We start from the raw sequence: 24,700 nt of genomic DNA on the forward strand, positions 1-24,700 counted from the left end.
CCACTCAGACGATGAACTTCCAGAGAGCTCCCCACTTGAAGAACGACTGCTTGAGGGACATATGACTCGTAAAGCGACCTCACTCACATATAGAAAACTAACAAATAATCTACCAGACACACTCTTGGAACTACGGGGAAACTGAGCACCAGATGTAGGTGGCTTAGATGATAATGAATGGTCGGAGGAGTTAGCCTCACCAAGAGAGGTAGCTATTAAGGCAGGATTTAGGTTGATCCAACTTTAGAAATTACACAGGGTTTACTACGCCTGCGCTACACTCTTGAAAATGGGTAGGATACAAACAGAGAGCTGTCGCCGTATGTGCAATCAAAAGGGCACCTTCTTTCGTATTATTTGGGAAGACCCTGTCAACCAAACCCTATTGGAAGACAGTGATAACAAAAATGAATAAGATATGGGAGGCGTCGACAAACCCAACGCCAAAATGGTGCCTCCTGAATATCTGGGAAGAAGTAGCTATTACAACAATGGGAAAAATTTGGATGACATTGGGTTTGATTGTTGTCAAACGAAACATAGCTCGTAATTGTACCTCCAAGCCTCAAAGACTGGGAAAAGGACATGGACATATATATGGTGGCAGAGAAGACAATTTATACTAATAGAGGCTGCCCTGGTAAATTGGTTAAGGTTTGGGGTACGTGGAACGACGCACGTGGAGGGCTGTGCACCCCACTCATCCCACCAGAAGGGTGCTAAGAGACTAGTGGGGTGGACAGGATGGAAAGAGTCTTATTATATTAATAGTGCTGTCACTCAACCGAAATGACCCCTGATTTAATTGCTTGATGATGTCTTTCGGTGCTGTACCACATTGTTTTGTTGTGTAGCCCTTGCTTTTCATTCCTCCCATCCCTTCCTTTCCCTTTGTCTCCCTTCAATATCTTAATAAAAAGATGTATTAAAAAAAGATGCAGCTGCAACACAGAGGAGTTAGAAAGAGGAATTACCGACAAGACCAGAGTAGCAGCTAGCAGCACTGCCTAGAGGAGTTAGAATGAAGGAATTACTGACAGGACCAAAGAAGTAGCTGCAGCACTGTGTAGAGGACTTAAAATGAGGAATTACCAATGAGACCAGAGAAGCAGCTGGCAGCACTGTCTCGAGGAGAAAGAATGAGGATTTACCACTGGGACCACAGAAGCAGCTGCTGCACTGTCTAGAGAATTAAGAATGAGGAATTATCACTGGGACCACAGAAGCAGCTGCTGCACTGTCTAGAGAATTAAGAATGAGGAATTATCACTGGGACCACAGAAGCAGAAACGAGTGCAAGAGAGGGATGGTGGTAAGGATGTAGCAACGGTCTAGATGTGAGTGAAGGATGTTGGGTCAGAATTTGAGAACCAGGGCATGTTGTAAAGGGTGATTCTAAATATTAATTCCCTGTGCGTGTTGAACACATGATGTCCCATGCTATACGCACCAGTGATAAACATATTTTGAATAAAACAAACTGGTCTAGATAAACACAGATTAAGAGCTAAGGGTCATGAAGCCCCACTGACTGTAGACAGGCTATTTGTATCACTGACGGGATTTGCTGAAACATTAAGATTATTCTGTGATGTCAGCAGGCAGAAGAGAAAACATCAGAACAGAATACTGCGTGTCTGCTTGTGTCAGTGTGGACAGTTTATTATTAATATGGATGCAGGGAAGTGTGAGAGAAAAAGAGAGAGTGAGGCAGAGAGAGAGAGAGTTTTTTCCCCTGAAACTGAACGTGGCTAGAGAGGAGTTTATGGCCCACCTTTTCACCAAAGCGCAAAGAAATAACAGAGAGCATGATTATAGCTAATCACTGTTCAGCCATTTTCCATCGGATTCCCTAATCAGCAATATTCAAAGTGTGACAATGCCAGACAGCCTTCCATATAAACACCAGCAACATTAACTGCACTCCAAATAGGCAACCTGGAATCTCCATGCTCTCCCAAAACCTAGCCATGGCAGCTGGAAGGTGGACGCCAAGCTTCTCAACCATAAGGTAACTGAAACTAGCGAAATCTATATTGCATCCACTACCAGTCACACGATGTTTAGCGAGACCACTCAGATTCCAGGTCACGTATGTGAGCACATCCGCTGGATTGGAAACCACAAGGATGATGCGGTTAGGGCTGTACTTCACAACCGGAGGAATGACGTTCTTGTAGACATTGGCATTCCTTTGGACTAAATTGAGACGAGTCTCCCCTTTTTGCTGGCAGACTCCACCAGTAATTACCACAAATCTGGGGTTTGCATTATCAGTGTGAACCTTTACTTTTTACCGGACGGTGAAAAATCCTCGGTTACCAAATTGAAATGGTTTAAACCTCTAGCTGGTTGTTGAGGTGTGAAGAAGGCTCGCACCAACATGCTGTTACAGTACATTTTAATATAGAGGTAGATACCAAGAAATCTGTTGTGTATTAGGTCTTTGGTAAGACTTAGTGGCCAAAAAAAACCCTAATAAACTCTCTTCCTCACTTCTTCATTCTGCTATTATTTTCTGTTTCAATAAATCCTGGGTGTATTCTTGTGTATTTTCACGTTGTTGGGGCTATAAGGCAGCACAATGTGGATAGAATGCTAGCTTGGTGCGTTTGGTCCTTGTCATTGTTGTCTCAAAAGGTTTTGTAAATTAATCTGGGCATACAAGAAAAACTGTTTTTTTCAAAAAAATCTTTTCACAGACACTAATTCCAGGTTGCGAGATACACTGTTGAATTGCCTCTGGCTGGTCATGATGAAGGTGGTCTTCATTGCAGTCCTTCCACCGAAACGCGTCGGCCATTCCTTTACTTAGATCCAACCTTTTGGTTGTATAGTGGACAACTAGTGTAAAACAACAGGGTGTTCTTTTGGTTGTAGTGGATTTATGCATGATTAGGATGTGTGAGTGAGTGGATGTGTTTGTGTCTCGAACTGGTTCATGATAACTGTCTTGTTTTTTTAAAGAGATATGTATGTTTATTTAGATAATGGAACTATAAAATGAACTTTTGTATATGTATTCAAAGAAAATGATATGAAATACAGTGAATAATTATGTTTTCAAAAAAAGAGAAAAAAATGATTCAATGAAGGAAAAAAAGACTAAAAATAAAAATGAATAAATAAATCAAAAAAAGATGAATACGTGGTTTATGTATGCCTGTGTTATTAGAGGTTTTCCCAGTAGCAAAGTGGTTATAGGTCAAGAGGGAGTTCTCTTTTTTGCTTCCATTATCTGGACTGGACACGATCTTAGGGGTTTTAAGGAACAAGCTCCCATGTTGCAAACCCATACTTTCTCCTTTTAGTTTGTCCACTAATATATCAACCGGGGCAAGTTGTAGCCCGGACTGTCTATAGGAGTAGCACAGAAGACAGTGCTGGTTCACGCTATGGAACCTTGGAGGTTCTGTCTTTGCCCCAGATCTGTTGCAGCAAGAAGGACAGACATCGATTTTCAGACCTCACTAGTCCCTGTGTTTTTTTTGTTAGGTCTCGCTACGAACGCAGCGCATGCGCTGATTCGCTAGCGAGACTCTATTGCTGCCACTTTGGTGCTGGAAGAGAGACAGGTGGTAGCACGCCGGACAGGAGATGTGCACTCCATACACGTGCACATCTCCTGTCTGCGCGTGCCACCTCCTGTCTCCCTTCAGCAGAGAAACCGGCGGCACAGAGCGCACATCGCGCACTTTCACTTTCCCTCCCTCTCCTTCAAGAACCCGGACATTGGCTTTGGAATTCTTATTTAGAACAGCTTTCACTCTGCTTAAGATGGATAGTGAATTCGATTTTCATTCGCTGGCCAACTGTGGATAAATATTTTCTGTTGAAATGCGTGCAAGTTTTATAGAACTCTTTATCTCAACTGCTCAGTGGTGACACAGGTGCAAATGTATGGGTGGGCATGCTGGAGCACCAATGCAACTGACTTTATTTATTTGGGTTACGACTTTGAATTGAAGTTGTTGCCAGTATATACAATGACATCAACTTTGCTTTTATTTATCATGTTCTTAGAGCGGAGCTCGTATAAACATCTCGGAAGGCAACTGCCCAGAAAGGATATTCACTCTCGCTGGACCTACTAATGCCATCTTCAAAGCATTTTTCTATGATCATTGACAAACTAGAAGAGGTCTGCCTCAATATCTTTTGGGTAGTGCAAATGTCTAACTGGGGCGTTGGCGAGTAAAAACTTGGCATTGAAAAGTAACTTTTTTTTCCCTACCTGGCAAGTGCCGAGAATTTTCCTGGTTGCGCATGTGAAATCTCCACTAGCCTATTTGACTTAAATGTCCGTAATAAACATGATTAACTTAAAAGATGTCGTGGAGAGAGTCTAACTCCACCGTTAAGTCTCGAGTGTGTTTTATTTTGGTCTGGCTAAGGGTCATACCACAGACGTATGGGAAAAACATCCTCGTGCACATTACTTAGTTGCAACATTATGTCGCAGGCAAAGTAACATGTTCTGCATGCAAGCAGCTACCCCACCTCGTGTCTGTATTGCATTGTACAGAAGGCACATTCAAATTGCTAATTTTTGTCCTGTGCTAAGGCCCATCTTTTTTCACCATGTAAAAGTAAAAATGCGTACAACGAAATTTAAACTAATCACTAGCTTTTTTGTTTATGGTATCGTGGCTGCGATACTTTCTCAAAGCTAGACTAGCAACCAAATGGACATTTTTGCCTAAGATGAAGTTGCTTGTTCAGATTTTCTTTTGCAACATGGTTGTCTGATGCTTTTGTTCTTTTCTGCCCACGAAGGACATCAGTAGCGCGATGACCAACAGCACTGCTTCCAGCAAACCCCCTGTCGCTCTGAGGTTCATGGTCCCTGCCAGCCAGTGTGGTTCCCTCGTTGGGAAATGAGGTTGCAAGATTAAAGAGATCAGAGAGGTACATTGTTAGTTTTTAACCCATTGGGTGCAGTCTTTAGGAGGGTAGATAGCATATCTGCCTTTACGCCATGTTGTAGGCCCCAGCTAGAGCAGTCTAGGGTGTTAAGACATACTAGATGAATGGCTAGTAAAACATGACTTAACAATAAGCTTCAATGCTTTAAGTATACATGCCTCTTTGGCACTTTGACCTATTGAGAACACTTTCCACCATTAGTTAGTTTGATTCTCTGGGTCCAACAAACTTAAAGCGCTGGGTTGGGTTTCACTTGTTCGCCAATTGCCTTTGAAACCATAAGTTCTGTAGTGGGGGACAGTTTGAACTTCGGAGGTCCGTCACCTTACTCAACTTCATTCTCCCATTACGAAACTATCTTAGGCTTTGCATCCCGGGGTTGAGCCATTTCGTTTTCTTCTCCTTTGAAGACCACTGGAGCACAGGTGCAAGAAGCGGGTGTGGAAAATTAGTACGGTCTGGTAAACATTATCTGCGCCATCTTGCCTTTTTCCCCTGATGCCACACTTTTTGTCGTGCGCACCCGCCATTTTAGGTGCCTCGATCAGAACAAACCCGTTTGCATGCCACTGGCCCCCAGCATAGCCCTCCTCCCTCACAAAGCCCGCACTCTGACAACCCCCCCCCCCCGCTCGCACATGCCTTGGGTCATAAACCCCTCTTCAGCGCAGCTCTGCCTCAGAACCCCATCCTGTCCCCGGCGCGACACCTCCCTCCCTTCCTTTCATGGTCCCAGGCCCTTTTTGATACAAATCCCCTTTTCCTGTGTGCCCGTTTGTCTTCCTCGTTCCCAGGCCGACACCTAGCCCTGCCGATACTGTTTATTGCCCCCCCGTACAGTAAGAAGTTTCCCTCATTAAAGGACCCTCGAGTTGATCAAAGCCCCCACCCTATGAGATCCGATCAAACCCCCCACACTCCGTGAATCGGCGGAATGTCCAGCTGCGCGATAATCATCACCTGTTGCGACCGGGGTGGGGACTTCTGCTGTATATGTGTGTGGGAACGGGCTGGGAGCGGGGGTTCCGAGAATGTCTTTCCGTATATCAAAGCCTTGCCAAGAATATGTTGTATGTAATAAAGCAATAAACCTGTGTATAAGAGGCCAGGCCTCAGAGATGCGGTTAGAGCACCTCATGACGATACCTGCTGTCTGAACTGATGTGTTCTCCTCCGGAGAGAATAAACCTTGTTTCCTGCCTTCTCGTCTCCAGCGCCTGTCTCTTCATTGATTAATATTTCGTGGGTTAAAGAGGCGATACCGCCGGGCAAATATCGATTGTCCATTGACCTTAGGTTTAACAATTGGCGTCCCAAGCGTGGGGCCCATCAGCGACTCGTGGATCCAGTGGGAGAGGTCCTGACGACAGAGTGAACGACTGCAACGATCGGGAGAGCTCTTGCCCAATAGACCCTCGTCTGGCAGCCGATCATCCGAACTTCACTGGTTCCGAACAGACCTCTCTCGAGTGATCTACGGTCCTGACTGGGAACCATCAGGAGTGCTGCGAGGAATACAAAGAAAAGAGGACGATCGGGCGCTGGATTCGGAAGACAAGAAATGTCCATACGGTCTGGGTAAGGTTGTGTAGACACGACGAAACATGAAATAATTGTTTAATTGTTCAGAAAATACTAGTATTACTCTTTGTTGACCTATTTGGAGATTCACTGTCTGCACACGAAGAAACAGTAGGCTATTTTCTCTTTGCAAACAGTGAAGGATAGGTAACGCAGCCGTCGTGCCTATCTTTCTCCCCCACTGATTAATTATTTATTAACGGACACTGATTAACTGTTTTTGACCCCGAGCTACTGTTCGCGGATTGTTTTCTGGAGATTCTCTGTCTACAAACAGGAAAGAACAGGTTCCCCTTTGCAGATAGTGAGAGGGTAGAGGACGCAGACCTTTTGCGAATCTACTTATTCTTCCCACTGAATTGTTTTTTTATTTTTATATTTGTTCATGAGGTATTCACTGCCTGCAAACAACGTAGAATAGAAATATTCTGTCTAGTCTTTGCATACAGTGATAAGATAGGCAGTGCTGACTTTTGTCCCTCGTTGTGAGCTGTCATGTCTGTCTTCTCCCCACTGGTCGATAGCTGGTTCAGCCCGGACCGTTTATTAGAGGTGGATCATCTAGCTCCGCTGGAAGGCACCCCTAATAAAGACATGTTCATAAACTATGGATTAGTTACCATAGCCTATAGTAAACTGTGGCACAGGTATACCAAAGAAAGTCAAGAGAAACAGTGGCCACTGATAGGATCCTTCGATCTTGATAAAATAGAAACGTTAGAAATAGCCCTTCGTGATAATAAGACAACGCCTATTATGCTCGACTGCCTCGGTATGTGGCGCAAAGAAGCAATGCAACGAAAGAAAAGAGACGAGGACAGAGCAGGTAAAGGAACATATCGACAGGACGACCCCAGGACACAACGTCCCGAAAGTAATCCCCCGACACTACGCACAGGACGGCCAGACTTAGGGCAAAACCAATGTGCTTTTTGTAGATATGCCGGGCACTGGAAAGCCCAATGCCCGACTCTACTGAATGTGAGTAGGAGCAGAGGACCGACAGGAATAACAGGCCGGCAGAAAGGGAAAAGGCGAGAGACAAAGATGAATCAGACTGACATGGACAGGCCAGATAGAACCACCACGTTCGATTATGCCCGATGGCACAGATTTCGCCAGGCCGATTTCAGCGACATGTTCGAGTCCTCATAGATCAAACAACGCTAAGACGGGAAACCCAGTCTAGCTCTAAATTAACAGACGACAAACCCCGAAGAAAGCAGAAAGAATAATGTACACACATGATCAAGCATCCTTACGTTTAGCCAAGTAGGGAAAAGTTTAGGGTATTTCGAGGTAAAGGGTTACACAAGTATCCTTCGCCGAGAGGACTAGGGATATTGCCAATGTCTGAAAACCTACTACCTCCTTTCTTCCGCATCCTTATAGGCATATAACTAAAGCCTGCCCCATTGCTCTAACAAAGAGTATGCGCAGCATATAGAAATAAGATAATTATGGCCAATAACTGTTTTATGTTTGTCTTGGGTCTTTTTATATAATATTCGTACTGTCTCCCCGTTTGAGTTTGTGTGTACATGATGCATGAATCTGCGTCATCCCTCTGCCTGTGTTACCGTGTTACTTAAACTTCTGTTAACAGAAGCTTTAGCATGGAACAACCTGGAAAGAAAGGAATGGGAAAACGAAATCCGTAGGCCACTGATGAGCTTGAACTTTTATTTTACATAACGAACAAGAAACAAATAACAGTACGTAATAATAACACCTATCAATGCCCTAACAACAGAAAACGTTTGAAACAAGAATGGTAAACTAGAAAATGAAAGTCAGCAGAACATTCGCCCACCCCACTCTGGAACCTTCCAAAGTAGGGCAGGGTTACGGCTACGCCCAGCAGGCAGCAACCCATATAAGGCGGGTCCTGCTGCCAACAGTCGGCCAGGAAATCGTAACATAGGGTGGAGCCGGAGGAGAGACAAGGGCCAGCGGGACCCAGCCAGGGGATCACCTTGACCACACCGGAGAGTTGTAGGGGGGGGGAATGTCTATATCCTCGACCCCCCCCTCTCTCTCTCCCCCAGTCCGGCCACGGTGGCGCGTGGGAGTTTCAGGTAGTCCCGCCACATGTCTTCCCGGTCCGGCCACCAATGGCCGGGGACTGGGGCCAACTGGATCCGGCTGCAGCCGATGAGCCAAGGAACCCGTTCATGGGGCCAGAGCAAGGGGCGTCCGGCCGACATCCACCGGAAGCCCGGCCCAGAGACGGACGGGACATTTTTCCTTTTCTCCTCCGTAATGACCGCAGCAGCACGCCAGGCGCCACTTCTTTCTTTTCCCCTCCGTAATGGCCGCAGCAGCACGCCCGGCGCCACTTGAATAATGGCTGCAACAACTCTGGAGGTTGGGCTGGGAGGGAGAGGCGACGCGGACGAGCCTCTCCCACCTCCACAGGTAGGAGGCTCCCCAGCCCCCCGGCCCGGCGCCGAAATCCTCCAGCCGGGTGGCGCCAATACTAGCGCAGCACTGAACATGCAACGGTGCCAATACTTGCGCAGCACCGAACACACAAAGGTGCCCATACTTCCGCAGCACTGGACATGGGACTTGTGGAGCACGGGATGTGGAAAGGCCATCGTGCATGCCCATGAAAGAGAGCGGCATGGAGTGCACCGGGAGAGGGAGACGGCGCGAACGAGTCTCCCTGGCCCCCCCCCATGTGGGGGCGCCACAGCTGCACCCTAGCCGAATGTCCTGCTCTTACAACACAGAGTTCCTTTTTCTTTCACTCCAAAAGGTCTCCTCCACTCTTGCAAACTGGACAAAGGGCGGCTGCTGCAGGGCCGCAAAATGGCGTCTGGGCCCCCTGGAAGGCGGGTCTAGGCCGCTAGAGTAACTTTGACCAGCAATGTAACTCGGACGCTTGTCCACCGGGGCACGAGCCCCTACCTCCGACAGCATCTCCACAGCTTTGAAGATTCTACAAAAGTCCCAGGAGCCCTCGGCCCCTGCAGGCTTCCGGTGAGGAACAACTGCCTTGATCGCTAACGAAATAAGCATGACATAGCCACTCCTTCTGTTAGCATGAATTCTCGAACTGCCGAAAAGGACTCTGGTCCAACTGCCGGTTGTAGGAAACATTTTTTCCCTGACGCTACTTCTGGACTAACCCGGCCCCGCCCAAAATGGCGCCGGTATCAATAGGAACTCACGAACACCTCGTGGTGTTTTTTTTAGCTAAAAAGACTCGATGTTCTGAAAAATGTATATGATCCTTTGTACACTTGACGAAAAAGAGGGAGGGTTCACTCGATGAACATGTAGAAGGGCCCCGTGAAAACTGTTTTTTTCAATGTACGATTCATTATGATATTATCATGTAACCTCGCTTATAACACACACCCATGGTATACCTATAGGAATTTGATTACAACTAGTCCAACTGTGTTTCCAATTATGAAATTAATGCCCCTTGGTCCCTCAACTATTCGATAGACGTTTTTAGTTCCCTGCAAATGAATGAATGAACCTTTTTAAACATGTTTTTAATCCTACAAGATAACCCCCCCCCCTCTACTGTACGCACTTTAGCCATTGCCGTATCCGGCCACCCCCGATCACACTGTCCTATCAACATGCTGAACGATTGTGCAAATAAAGGTTTTCGAAACTATGAACGGGTATTGCATGCTTTATTTAAAATGTGGGATCGGCGGGAGAGTTTTTTTTCTGTGCACCCTACTCTGCTCTCTCTTTAAGGTTAATAGAAGATGGTTGCCCAGCCCCGGATGGAGGATCGAATCTAAGACACGACCCTCTGCCGTCGAATATGCGACTGACTCAGGGACTCGCGCATGGAGAAAGACCTCGATTTCTGGGGTTGGGTAAAGCGAAACGGTGTAAAAGATGGAATATATAGGATGGGTAAAGTGAAACGATGTAAATGATAGTATATTATAAAGATACGACACTCAAAGGTACTAGGGAACAGAGTTGACCGAAGAGCTGATAAACCTTAGAACATCACAGCGTTGGAAGAGATTTAAGGACCCCGATAGCTAAATACACCTACCAACTAGAAACCTCACGCTAAGTGCTTCTGATTCTCTAACGTTCTCCTACTCACAGCCTATAAGGACACACTGCCCCCCCCCCCCTTGGCTCCAGAAACCACAACCCCAGGGATTCTATCCCGAGGAGATAAGACGAGTATGAGGTAAGTAAAAGACTTTCGTACCCGTGCTTTTGATATGCTCGGATGTTGTCCCTCTCCCCTCCCCTCTTTTTTCCCCCCCCTGCAGGCCACATCGGAATCACGACCGAGGTATGGTGAAGATCTGAAGCCTCGCCATGTCTGATACACGAAGCGGACTAACACTGCCTGGTGGCACCTAAACACACCCACAAACTGCTCTTGTACCAAAAGAGCCAATAAACTGTATGACATGATGAAAGCGATCACCCTTAATCCGTGTTGCATGAATGGACACCTGTCACGTATGTCTGAAACTATGAGATGATGTTTGTGTATGACTGACGCGTTGACTTAACTGGTTAAAGGACCGAGAATGCAAGAAATGCGACAATGGTGCCCTTTTTACTCGATGCATGTCCCCTGTACCCGGCCTAATGCTCGTCCATCCCAAACTGCATGCTTTCAACATTCTAACACAGACCCGTAATGTCTTATGTTGTATAATGCGCTGAATAGCCTATCTTAATACACGGCCACTCCCCATGTCGCACGTGTACTATTTAGCCTGTTGTTGCACATCTCTCTCTCTCTCTCTCTCTCTCTCTCTCTCTCTCTCTCTCTCTCTCTCTCTCTCTCTCTCTCTCTCTCTCTCTCCCGTTCTTCCGAACGACTAGCACCTAAATTGGCAAACCGCCACCCCTAGTGCACCACCCAATTGGCTCCAAATACCACAAGTATTTGCTCAAAATTTATCCTAGATAAAAATCACCCTGACGCCGTGTCACTACCTCTCCTTTCTGCTAAAATTGATGAAACCGAGATTTGGCCATTAGGGAAAGGACAGGTAAGACGACTGAGATTCCCTAATCTGACCCGAAATAAGGGAACTACATGTCAGCGGCTCCTGTTTTATAAAAAGATGCCTCAGATAACGCGACCTTCCCCGTCCCGAATTGTCGCAATACCCAAACAGTAAAGGTGATCGAAACATCCTCATGTTCCCGGAACGCCCCCTGTTTCGTATCAGCTGCCCCAGACGAGGGTTATAAAACTGTCCCTCACCCCCGGTTGTAAGAGATGGGTCTATTTACGCCCTTACCACAGTTTTCTATGTCCCTAGTTGTTTCCCATAAGACCCCTGTCTTTTCTAATTGAGTAGTCAGGCCGTAAGAGGCTACGTAGGAACCAGAATGATGTTTTACAAAGTTAAAGATTAGACCGAAGCGAAGAAATCATTGCAATGAACCCTGTTGAAAGCGAAAATGTTTAGTTGAAAGGCAGGATGCATTGATAGAATGAAAAATGTTTAGCCTATGTTCGTCCCTCAGCAAGATACCTGTCAGACCATGGTGATAGCACACAGCACCCTTTTTAAATATAAAGCCCTGGAGAACGGTATAGCTTTGTAAGGCTCGTATTAAGAAGGTGGGTCTCCGTCAGAAGAACTGACGTAACTGTAATGCAATAAAAGGTGCCAGATCTCGTCCCACGACCAACAAACACCAAAGAAATAGCTGTGAAGGAAAGTTATAGTAAATCCAGCAGGCTCAGCATCAATCATTTATATGTTAGTTGCGAACCCTAATATAACGGACGTTTCCATTTTTGCCTGGAGCTGGGAGAGAAATAGACTTATGTGATTACCTTCCTCTGCCAATTCTCTAAAGACTGTCTTTTCAAACTAATTTAAGGGTACGACTGTCGAAGGAAAGAAGGACCGGATGTGGGAGCACGTGGCCTGACTACAGATCGTGGAACATCTGCGACATTGGCCAAGGCGAGACCGCGACAGAAAGGAGTTGCAGGACGAGGCACTGTTTCCGTCAAAGTGAGAGGAAAGGGCTGACCTGATGCCCCTGCTCAATGGTCAACGTGTGCCGAAAAGTCCCCGCTCTCTGAATTCGGTCATGAGCCCGCCTACCTGAAATTTCCACCCCCCTGATCTGTTCCCGATTTGGCCCAGCTCCATCCCCCTTTTTTCTCCGACCTACCCTATGGACTACACACTCTTCTTCCATCTGAACCTTTTTGACAAACAACTCAAAGGACACAGGGCGAAAAGGACCTTTTTGACCAGAAACGCGAGGAAAAGGTCGTGCCCTGCAACACGGGACCTAGAATAGAGCTGGACCCGTAGCTCCACCGCCGGTGCTCCACAGCGCCAACAAAAGACGACAAAGAATGCTGAGAACTCATTAACTTCGAACATTGACACCCTCAATTATCGTTTCTACTACGTCTCATTTCTCTCCCAGCCACCATTGTATTAATTATGCTCCAACCAAACATGAACAAAACTCACATATGTAATGACCTATCAATTTACATTCCGAACGACTATAAGTAGCTATGAAATGTACCCAATGCTCTCACTACAGAATCATCTTTGTCTATTATTGCATTACTATGGCTTCCCTGCAAACGAGTTTTTTTATCGATAGACCCGCCTCCTAAGATGAAAGATTTTAAAATGTAATGTTTATAACTCCTTCACCTGGGTGCCTACTTCTTTTCCTATGACCACCACAGTCGACATGAATTGGAAATAGGCCAGCAAGATGTCTTGGATATGTTAAAGGGAGGACTGTGGAAAATTAGTACGGTCTGGTAAACATTATCTGCGCCATCTTGCCTTTTTCCCCTGATGCCACACTTTTTGTCGTGCGCACCCGCCATTTTAGGTGCCTCGATCAGAACAAACCCGTTTGCATGCCACTGGCCCCCAGCATAGCCCTCCTCCCTCACAAAGCCCGCACTCTGACAACCCCCCCCCGCTCGCACATGCCTTGGGTCATAAACCCCTCTTCAGCGCAGCTCTGCCTCAGAACCCCATCCTGTCCCCGGCGCGACACCTCCCTCCCTTCCTTTCATGGTCCCAGGCCCTTTTTGATACAAATCCCCTTTTCCTGTGTGCCCGTTTGTCTTCCTCGTTCCCAGGCCGACACCTAGCCCTGCCGATACTGTTTATTGCCCCCCCCGTACAGTAAGAAGTTTCCCTCATTAAAGGACCCTCGAGTTGATCAAAGCCCCCACCCTATGAGATCCGATCAAACCCCCCACACTCCGTGAATCGGCGGAATGTCCAGCTGCGCGATAATCATCACCTGTTGCGACCGGGGTGGGGACTTCTGCTGTATATGTGTGTGGGAACGGGCTGGGAGCGGGGGTTCCGAGAATGTCTTTCCGTATATCAAAGCCTTGCCAAGAATATGTTGTATGTAATAAAGCAATAAACCTGTGTATAAGAGGCCAGGCCTCAGAGATGCGGTTAGAGCACCTCATGACGATACCTGCTGTCTGAACTGATGTGTTCTCCTCCGGAGAGAATAAACCTTGTTTCCTGCCTTCTCGTCTCCAGCGCCTGCCTCTTCATTGATTAATATTTCGTGGGTTAAAGAGGCGATACCGCCGGGCAAATATCGATTGTCCATTGACCTTAGGTTTAACACGGGGGACATGCTACCCAACTCGACAGAAAGAGCCATCACAATTGCTGGAATTCCTGCTTCCGTCATAGAGTGCCTCAAACAGATAAGTATGGTTATGCTGGAGGAAAGTCTGCAATAGCTGTTCATTTAGTTCTGTATAGAGTTGCTCTGTCATGAATCTTTTGCAGAGCACATATACATCCAAAAGGGGTTATCGCTTGTTCTTGGTTCTGAGACATATAGTTAACAAGCATTTGCAATGCAATAGATCTTGCATTTACGCGAGTTTGAGCTATTGTCAATGTAAATGGCCATGCATTTTTTAAGTATTTGTTTTTAAAACCTACATAAAAGGCATTGTCATTTACAATGGCAATAGCTTAATCTTGCGTAAACGCGAGACCTATTGCATTGCAAATGCTTGTTGAATAAATATTGCCAGATTGTGCATGCAGCCAGACAAACATGCTTGCATTCATCCTCCCAACTGATACACTGTTATTTACCTGAATAATCAATGATCCGATTGCAAATGCGTACTAGCATGCGTGCTGCCTCAAAACATGTCACATTCCTATGTACGTGCAGCAGTACGAGCAGTGCACTGCCCAAGACAATTTATTGAAAACACACTCCAAAGCAATGTTATAAACACAGCACTGAACATCCACGTGTGAGCGATGGCGGCTATAGTCCGAACCACGTTGTTAACTTTCCAATGGCATATTTCAGTTTCCAGCAGACTGTTCCGTGTTGCTTGTGCTTTGCAAGTCCTTTGCTACTGCAAGTTATTGATAAGCCTTTATAAGCAAACAATCCTTAATGTAACAAGCACCCAAGATCATACGGAAAGAAACGCTGAGACAGTAATGAAGTTAAGTGGAAGTAGAAGAAATGGTGATGAGGGAAAGAGGGGAGCGAATAGGGGCAGGATGAAGGGAGGTTTCAGGTGTATAATTCTTATTTTATTACTACTAGTAGTTTTATATAATCATCTTTATGAATATTAACCAGCAATAGTTTTAGCATTTGTGAGTCAGCTCGGCAGTGCATAGTCCATGGCAGGTACCCAAGGGGCACCTGAATGTTATGGAAATGGCGCTGTGCTGAAACAAAGTGTGACACCCGTGTACAGATTAAAACGCATGTGTGTGGCGGCCCAGGAAAGGGGTGATGGTAATCAAAAAACCATGAAGTGGGCAATGGTAATAAAAAAAATAAAAGCAGGCGCCGTACTAAATATAAATCACGGCGCCCGTGTACCTTTTATGAGGTGCAAAGAAACATGAGAGCGGGCTCCGTGCTAAAACATGAAGCACCGCACCAGTGTGCATACAAGTTATGAGCACTCACACAGTAACACCAAAATTAAATAAAACAAGTAGTTCCCAAAGGAACACATAAACAACTTCAGCGTAAGGAAACTGTAGTTTGCCGGGGCTCCTGAACTAAAAACAGAAGTGATCTATCGGGAGCGGCACCAATTAAGGGGCCAGGAAATACAAGGGACGCAGGAGTGAACCAATTGTAGCAGATGGCGGGATTTCACTCAGTATAGGATTACAGCAGGTTTTGCAGACAGCGCATGCATGCGGCCTAGGCTCAAACTAAAAACAATGGTTGTAGTAGTCTCATACATTTCCTCCTTTTATTAAAAATAACAATCAAACAAAGCTTCTGAATTTGCACCTTCTATATGTTTGGAACGGTTGTTTTCAGATAAATAAATGCAGAACCACTATTTAGTAACTCATGACTCTGTTGTATTAATGATATTAGATAGATTACTTATTTGAATGAAAAAGACACTTCACTTTAGCAGCAGTACCTTACCAGTTCAAAATGCACGGACCGTAATTTCTTTTCTTATGTTCGGAGCTAAACAGTATGCTTGTGCGCCTGCCTTTGTATATAGAACTGAGTAAGGTGAATGTTCAGATCTTCTTTTTAGAGAACTATTTAACTTCCTACTATTTATTATGTAAAATTCAGTCTGTTTCTCATGATGTTAACATATTAATATATGGCATGTCACGTTTTTTAAAAGTGTAAAGGCTGAGTAACCCACAGCAGTGACTGTACATTGGAAATGCTTCCCAGTACAAATTAGATTATGGTGGCTCACTTTATGCAGAAAATATATGTCATAATTAAACCTGTTGTGCAGAATACCTGTAAATACCCCATTATGTCACTTCAGGTAATTACATGCCATTTGCAATAAAAAGTTACTGCGAATGGGCAATTCACAATTAAAAATGTCAGTGAGAGCACACAAACAGAACATGAGCAGCTGTTGTTTGCTGTGTTTTTGTTCATCACATTTATGTACACATCATGTAACTGTCAGGTGTTTTATTCAATTGTTTTCTCTTCTCCCTCCTCATTTCTTCTGTATTGCTTTTCATTTTAAAAAAACAAATAAAGCTCCTTGACCAAAACAAAAAGTGGCCTTATGGCAAAATTTGATGCAGTGACCTATTTCAGGCTAAAATATAGCGTGAAATGATGGATTTGTATTTTGCATGATAATTTTCACACAACCCTAGTCATAGTAAAATGAACATCCAAACACAAATAATACTTGTCCTGGGCATCTGTGCATTTTACACTTGATGAATACATTGACAACATGGGAGTATGATGCGCACACTTTTATTTTCTCATTTTGTGCATGTTGCTACAGCATTTTCTAATTTTTGCATAAGCCGGTATCAACATCACGGAGTTGGTGACCACACAATGTGCAAAATGGGAGCAGCACAGTTTGCCCACTGCACAACAAACAAATCCAACTTTGTGTCTATTCTAATACTAACGTTCAGGGACGGATGAAGCTTTGGAAGTAACATGCTGTTCAAACTTTAAAGAACGCCATATTATTATACACCCCAGACCAATTTCATCAATGAAAGGAAAACATATATGGAATTTAAAGCAATGCTATTGTTAATTAAAAAAAGGTGTAAACTCACTACATGCATGTTTTGTGAAAAAAGGAAACAAAAAAAGCATGGAAGCTATATTTTAAGCATCTACTGTTTGAAGAAATGTCTTCATGGCTCCTAAAAAAAGGCTAATTTGTTTTACACTTTACAGGTATGTTTCTGCATAGTACTCGGGTTTTCTTAGGAGTCTGCTGGGTTCAAGACACTTGACTTTCCTTGGAATATTAATTAGCCTGGAAACCAGCTAAAGGGGGTTCAAGTCAAACCATGAAACAATAGCCCATAACAATTTGCTAATGTCGCCCTCCTTCCCCTGGCCTTTTCTGCATGATGCTGTTTTTACCAGCACAGGGAAGCATGATTAAATTTACATACGTATGGTCACTTGGCAACAGCTTCCATCCCCCAAAGCCCCTTTGAGTCTCCACTCTTCTCAGCATGGAAAGCAAAGGTTCAGAAATAGTGAACCATTGATGTCTTGAGCAGGTAATGTGAAGTTCATGATAAAGTGTGGGAGGAACATATGTTGAGATTATAGGGGAATGCATTTAGACCATTCAAAGTCCTATAGTCAATTTTTTAGAAATATGAATAAAAAATATTTTGTCCATCATAGAATTATAGGCATAGGGGGTTTATTAAGATGTCGGGCGGACACAACACCAGTGCAGATACGGGTCTGAGCGACCTTTGTGTGGCGGTACCGACCACTTAATGTACGATCCAAGGGCCTTTTTCTGTACGGGAGCTTGTGCTGCGGTTAGAAATCGGCCGCAGTGCAAGCTTCCATACAGAAAAGGGAGTTTGTGTTCATCCCTGCACCGCTTGGCAGGCACCTCAAGATGCCGAGATCAAAAGGGGGAGCACCATAGGACTTGTCTGCTTCCGCTTAGGGACTTTTTTACCTGTTCAACTGCAGCGATTTAACTGTCTTGATAGCAAACGACCAGTAGAGGTCAGTAAAATACCAGAATTGCTTCCTGCTGAGGGGCTTTCTTTTAAAAAAAAATTCTGGCAACTGCCTCTATTAAACTTTCTTAATAGAAAACGACCAGTAGAGGTCAATAAAATACCAGAATCACTCTAGCAGTCTCTATATTCCAGTCTATAGAAATTGTCTATCACGAGCACACGTAGACAATAATATTTTTTTCAAATCTTGTAATTTCCGTGATATCACCATCGAAGGTCCCGATTTTATATTAAAAACAGAGCTTTGGACTAAACCATTTCCCACTGAAAGGCAATATTTCTCTCCATGAGGTCCCATACCTGGCGTGTCACGCAGTTTGGTGCTTCCTTTCCCTCCATGTTAACAACGTCCTCTACCTTGGCGCTCCAGAGTTCACCCTACGCAGACTCCAGATAGTGCAGAACTGTGCGGCCCGCGCACTGCTCGAGCTTCCTCGCAGGCAATCAGTGAGAGCCGGTCTGGTCAGCCTTCATTGGCTGCCAGTGCGCCAGAGAATCCTCTTCAAGGCCATGTGTATTGCCCATCAGGCCTTCTGGGACACAGGTCCTATGATCACTCGCGACTTAATCACCCATTACCAACCCAACAGAAACCTCCGCTCAAGCGAGTCTTATTTGGCTATGGCCCCAAGAATAAAAAGGACCAGAACTGGCGGCAGGACGTTCTCCTATAATGCCTCCAGGACTTGGAACACTCTCCCGCTACATCTTAGAGCTAACCCCAACCTCTCTTCATTCCGCAAACTGTTAAAAACATTCCTATTTACCTCTCCCCACTAATCCTCTGCTGGCTACTTGACGAGGTCTCCTCTGTTACCTTTTTAGCGCTTGGACGCCCCCGGGCAGCAATTCGCGCTCTACAAATTTACAAATTTACAATTTATTTACAATTTACAACAGTAGATGTTTCAGCACCCAGGCTAATGTGCTGCATAGCTAAAAACATATAAGGTCCCAAAGGCGAGACCGATTGCATTGCAAATGCTTGTTAATTTTTAACTTCACATTAACTGCTATTGCCAAAGTGTCATCTAGTTCAATGATGCACCGTCCACGAATATAATAGTAGACTGTGAATTGGCTCTGTAATCGGGACATGTGTCGAGGTCGTCTATTCCTACTTACCACGGCCCTTACTTGGTAGACTTCAACGTTACGTTTTCCTAAAGCTGTTTAACTCGAATGAGGCTAGTATTAGTTTCTGAGGTATAAAACAAGAATAGCTCCTTCATTTTTCGAAGTCTATGTCATCCGCCAACCATAGTTCTGTCAAGGCCTTCTCATGGACATTGAGTCCTTCCAGTCGCTTTGTTTTGTTGTAACATATGGGAAGAGCATCTGCTCTTCCTTCAAGTGATCCCCAAGAAGGGCACGTAAACATGAAGTAGGCTAAGGGGTCATTTAGACTATGGCAGAGAGAGCGAACCCCCTTATTCAGCCCTAATTTGGAATCCTGAGTAACCCGAAATGAGGGCCTACATTACTGTTTTGTCATGAGCTTCCTCTATAGGTCAGTAAATAAAATGAAAAATGAATTTTTTTTGCCCTGAGAAAAGTGAAGATCTGTACCTCAAGGATTCCATGAAAGTTATGTATTGGTATTTATCAATCATAGATAACTATTTCAGGATAGCCATAAAAGTATATATTGAATTGATCCTTTCTGCAGCGGTCGGAACGCCCTCGCACAGCATCCACTTCGCACACAGGACACGGCAACGCTAAAGAGGTAATCCTTCAAGATATTAATTTATTAGGTATTTACATAGCACCAAAGTGAAATGGCCTACGTGTTTCAGCCGTAGCCTTCAACAGGGCTGTATACTTTAATAATATATAATCACATTAGACAACTTATTTATGTCAGTTTCAAGCAGCAATCAATGTTCACATGAGATAATACCCATTACAAATAGTATTCCCTATAAAATATGATTCAAAGTCATGATAAAAGGTCTACAGAATCAATTAAAACATTTAAGAACCCTTAATGTTATTTAACAGCAGTGGTAGGCGTCCTTTTCGCCCACATCAGGTCCCAACATTATGCAATGGCACATACATACAGTGAGGATGGATCCATGCGTAGAATTCTTAATACTACATGGTAGCTGGCAGTGCCTCGCCGCCTACACACTGGTGCAATCCAAACAGAGCGGAGCTTAGCATACAAAGGGCAAGCGAATAACACATGCGGAACTGTCTCTTTTTGAACTTCAGAGAATGGCCAATCCTCACTATCAACACCCTTCCATTTTACAGCAAACACCTCTACAGGAAGTGAGCCCACTCTAAATTGATGATAAAGCTTTCTATGAAGTTGGACAGTTAGTAGTAAGTGAGGCATTCCCGGCATTCCCCTCTTCCTTCTGGAGGATGTAAGCCCGATAATTTTTTTTCATCACATCCTTTGGTGGGATTTCTCCAATCTCAGGGTGGAGGCCTAGGTTACCAAGACCAAACGCCTTCAATAGCTGCTTTACTGAGCATAGCCATGGTACTTTATTTGATTTATCCAACTTAATCTATGCGCCCAATGCCGCTGCATAGTGCACTAACTCCGGGGTAACACAAATCCTACGCAAGTAAAATAAAGGCCGCAACTGGACCTTCAAGGCTACCTTTTTCATACCCAAATCCATGAATAAGGGGGACAAAGTGGCACTCACTGGGAGCGCAACCAGTTCTCTAGCAAATTTGTTCTCAGATTTTGCCATCCCCATAGTATCACCAAACCCCCATAGCTCAGCCTCATGCAATGAAGCCCCTAAAGCCTTAGCTTAATTGATTTTCAAGGCAGGAGCAATAGGCCTAGTATAACTGGCATGCTGTTCTTTTAAAATTACTCCAGCTGTTTGTTTATGTTTTAACGTGGCAACGTCAATATGTTATCCCAGGATAAATTGGGTGTAAGTTTAATGCCCAAGTATGTGAAAGAATCTACATGCTCAAAAAACTCACTTCCCAAAGGTAGCTTTCCAAAACATTTTTTACGATGATTAAAAGTCATACATGTTGTCTTATCAACATTTATCTGCAAGCCCCACTCCTCACAGAAATCACTAAAACTGACCAAGAGTTTTTAAAGGCCACTTGGTGATTTTGAGATTAACAGAGTGCCGTCCCCAAACAACAGCAATGGCATTTTACCATTTACCTAACTTGTGGCACCAGCCTCAACTTTTAGAAGATGATGTACCTGGCCATCAGCAACTGGCCCCCACCAGTCCTGACCTCCACTCTGGCGGGAAGACTGGCGGGAAACCCTACGTGAGGAAAGGGGATGTGCCAGCCTGTGCCAACTCCAACCCTCAGGTGGACAAGGCGAGTTGAAGCACAACTCCGGGCTCCGGTCATCTTGAGGATGTGGAGCCCTGCCCAATCAGAGATAGGCTCCTGCCCCCTCCCACAGGAGAGGAGCAGGATAGGGTGTGTACTCACCCCAGGACAGGCCCCTATTGGTCCCTGCCCTTCCCCTACCTGTAACACCCCTAAATATAGTATTTAGGGGCACCCTGAACCTTCCCTCCTCAGATCCCGATTTCAAAACAAGAAAGAAGACCAAGAAGAAGAAGACCTGCCGTGCAGCTGCTAACAAGAGGACGGCACCAACTGACTTGGACCCAGCCCCAGAGGCTTGTTGATCCTTGAACCTGCTCCTGCAAAATCCCGGCGTCTCCTGTGGACAGCAACCTCGAGAACCCCGGAGGACCTGCCTGTCTTGACCCTCTTAGAGACTGGGACTCCCACGAGCAGTGGCTCTGCTCAAACACCAATACCCCTGGTGCCAACCAGGATCCGCAAATCCAGCCCACGCTGCATCCGCCGAGCCCGGCCTGTGCCCAAGTGGACAAAGATCCTGAGGACGTCCCCCCGGTGATTCTGACCTGGATTCCAGTGCCCAAGGACCCTCTTTGATGACCCAGATGACGCCTGCAGACTCAGAACCAGGGACCCCCCCTACCGCGACCGGGAAACGGCCTGAACAACGATTTTTAAACAACGAGCGGCCTTAACAGCGACTCATATACAACGACCTTGGACTGAACCACGACCTCCTTAACAACTACTTTATTAAACAACTAATGGCCTTAACAACGACTCCAACCTTTAAACATGAAAATAATGTAATTTAGTTAAAGTACACTTCAAACGTATACTATTTTTAATAAACATCTAATGATAGTCCGTTTTAATTTACCTGGTTTTAATTGACCAGTAGATGGCACTGTAGGATAGTTTTCAGGCAGGAGGACCTTGTGCACGGATCTGTTTCTCGGCGCACCCTCCGCCCTGGGACACTTTGATTTGTGCACTTAGGTTGGGGGCGTGGAGGCCTGTGGCGCAGTGTGGAAATGTACCCCCCTTGAGAGGGTGAGGCACAGTACACCGTGATGTGAGGACGAGGACTGCAGAGGGGCAGTGTGGCGCAGCAACCCCTGCTGGATGCAGTGGGGGCCAAGAGAGAGGTGCTGGTACACCCCCTGCTGTAGAGACTTTGCGGCGTGAAGTCGACCGCTGGGACCATGGTGCCTTCCGTACCATGAATGAATGAATGAAACCAATGAATGGAAGAATTTGGAGCGCCAATCCTTTCCTTGCTTTCTGCTTCCTATACTTCAGAGGGTTTTTCTGAGGAATTTACTTAACATGTTAAGGCTTTCTAATGAGGGGTGATTTGGCTCGGAGGATGCCCTTTCCTCTGACCCTGTGGAAAAAAGATCAAGACTGACATTCAGGGGAAGAGCTTTGGCATCGGAAAATGTTGCTGATGTTGGTAACAGGGCAGGGTGGCACAAAAAACACTCTCGCAGCACAACCAGCACCTGTTAATAGTGTTACTCCATAAATGGTTTTTAAAGCGTTTATGTAGCCCTAATCAGACTTGAAGCACTGACAGCGAAACGGAGATATATAGTAGTAGATTTGGTTTAAATGTAAATGGAATTTATTTCGTAGTTCAGTGAGTCGTGGTTCAAAACATAGTGGTTGGGATTAGGTCGTTATTTAGCCTTCGTGGTTTAGGCACTCGTGATTCCAGAGGTAGTTGTTAAATCATACAACCACCGCGACCAGCAGAGGGTAAGATTTCCCGACGTCCAAAGACACCCCTGCACCCGGCACCCCCCGGCCTCCTGTGCCCAACTCCGGGGTGCCTACCTACCCTCCAAGATCCCAAGTTACCCCTTAAAGTGTTGGTTGCTCCAGAAAATCCACCGTCCCCGGGCCTGCAGCCTTTGTTCCCTTTTCAAGATCTCCATTGAATAACATTGAGCGCCCGACGGCTCAAAAGCACCCTGCAACCAGCCGCCCGAGTGCCCCTGGCAGTACAACCTCTGTCTTATCCTACTTCCCCATTTGCCCTGAGCAAGTGACCAGGAGCCCAGCTCCTACAGCCGTGTGGCCTGATAGCCAGCAGCCACCAACCGAAGACCCCCTGCCTCTCATTGGATAACATTGGACCTAACTATCTCTGCACCCGGCTGCCCCTGTGCCGCTGAGGGTGTATCAACGGTACCTACCTGACCCTGGGAGACCCCTGAGTCTATGCCCAGAACCTTAATTCTGCCAGTCGAGTACTTACCTAAAAGCTGATAACTCACTTTTCTTCCATGGGCTAATATTGACTGGTTTCACTCAGAAATTCTTCTGTGTGTGGAGTTTTGGAACTTTGAAATATTCACCTAAAATCAACCAAACAAAGAATTCTGATTCACTCACCAGTGTCAATTTTTGCAAACTCCAAATATTCTTTAAAAATCGTACCAAGAACCAAAACGTAATTACTTACCTGTTTTAGATAGAGGTCCCAGTGCTGAACCTAGGCGTCCAGTACTGGATTACAAAAGTAACGAGAACCTACTTTACCTGCAAATTGAATTTCCTTCCATAGGATAACATTGGTCATTTCAACTGAAAAAGTTTTTGTCTATTTTTAAAATACAACAATTTTCCATAAAAATCTCTACTGTAACCAAAACTCTTTTACTTAACTGTTTACAGCTCATGTCCCGGGACAGAATCCAGGATCCAGTCCTGTGGTTAGAAAAGTAATCTACAGAGTAATTACTTGCCTTTAACCAGAAATTCCCATTGAGCTCAATGTTGCATTGTGTTTGAAATTGTGTTGCCTATTGCCACAAACTGATACCTTGTTGGTTCTAAAATAAGACACTATATCTTTTGATACAAAACCATTGGCCTAGAGTTCAGTTCTTCAGTGTGTGAGACCATTTGCTGACTGAGTGGGTAGAATAAATGCTTTACACTGTCCTCTGATACTGCCTTACTGCTCGACCAAGCTACCACTTTAGAGAGTATGGTTATATCTAACTTTAGCCTCTGCCAAACCTCTGGGGACTGGAGGACTCTATACACACTGTACCTTACTTTGGTCCAGTATATATAGAGCCACTTTCCTACAACTCGGGTCCGGACAGCATACCAGATGGTAGAGTCTGACCGAATGATTACGATGCATTTGAATGCACCCTGATATGAATGGGTCGGGTTCCCATTGGTTTCAAGGGGAGCCTGTGTAGTGAACGTGAACACAGGCTTGCATTGACAAAAGGAGTGGTTGGGTATAATCGTTTACCCCTTGGTACCTGCCACATTGTGCATGGTTGGGAAGAGGGGACCCATGGGTACCCTCATGCCCCCAATTCGGAGGGCCCTGGTTGAAG

General features: G+C 45.2%; 1 pseudogene; it reads right to left on the bottom strand.

Annotated features, from left to right (window-relative positions):
* Window positions 1-1,856: 1,856 nt before the first annotated feature.
* LOC144821686 (L-lactate dehydrogenase B chain-like) lies at window positions 1,857-4,015 on the bottom strand (annotated as a pseudogene).
* Window positions 4,016-24,700: the final 20,685 nt, after the last annotated feature.

Source organism: Lissotriton helveticus, chromosome 2_2 (assembly GCF_964261635.1).
Source record: "Lissotriton helveticus chromosome 2_2, aLisHel1.1, whole genome shotgun sequence".
NCBI lineage: Eukaryota > Metazoa > Chordata > Amphibia > Caudata > Salamandridae > Lissotriton > Lissotriton helveticus.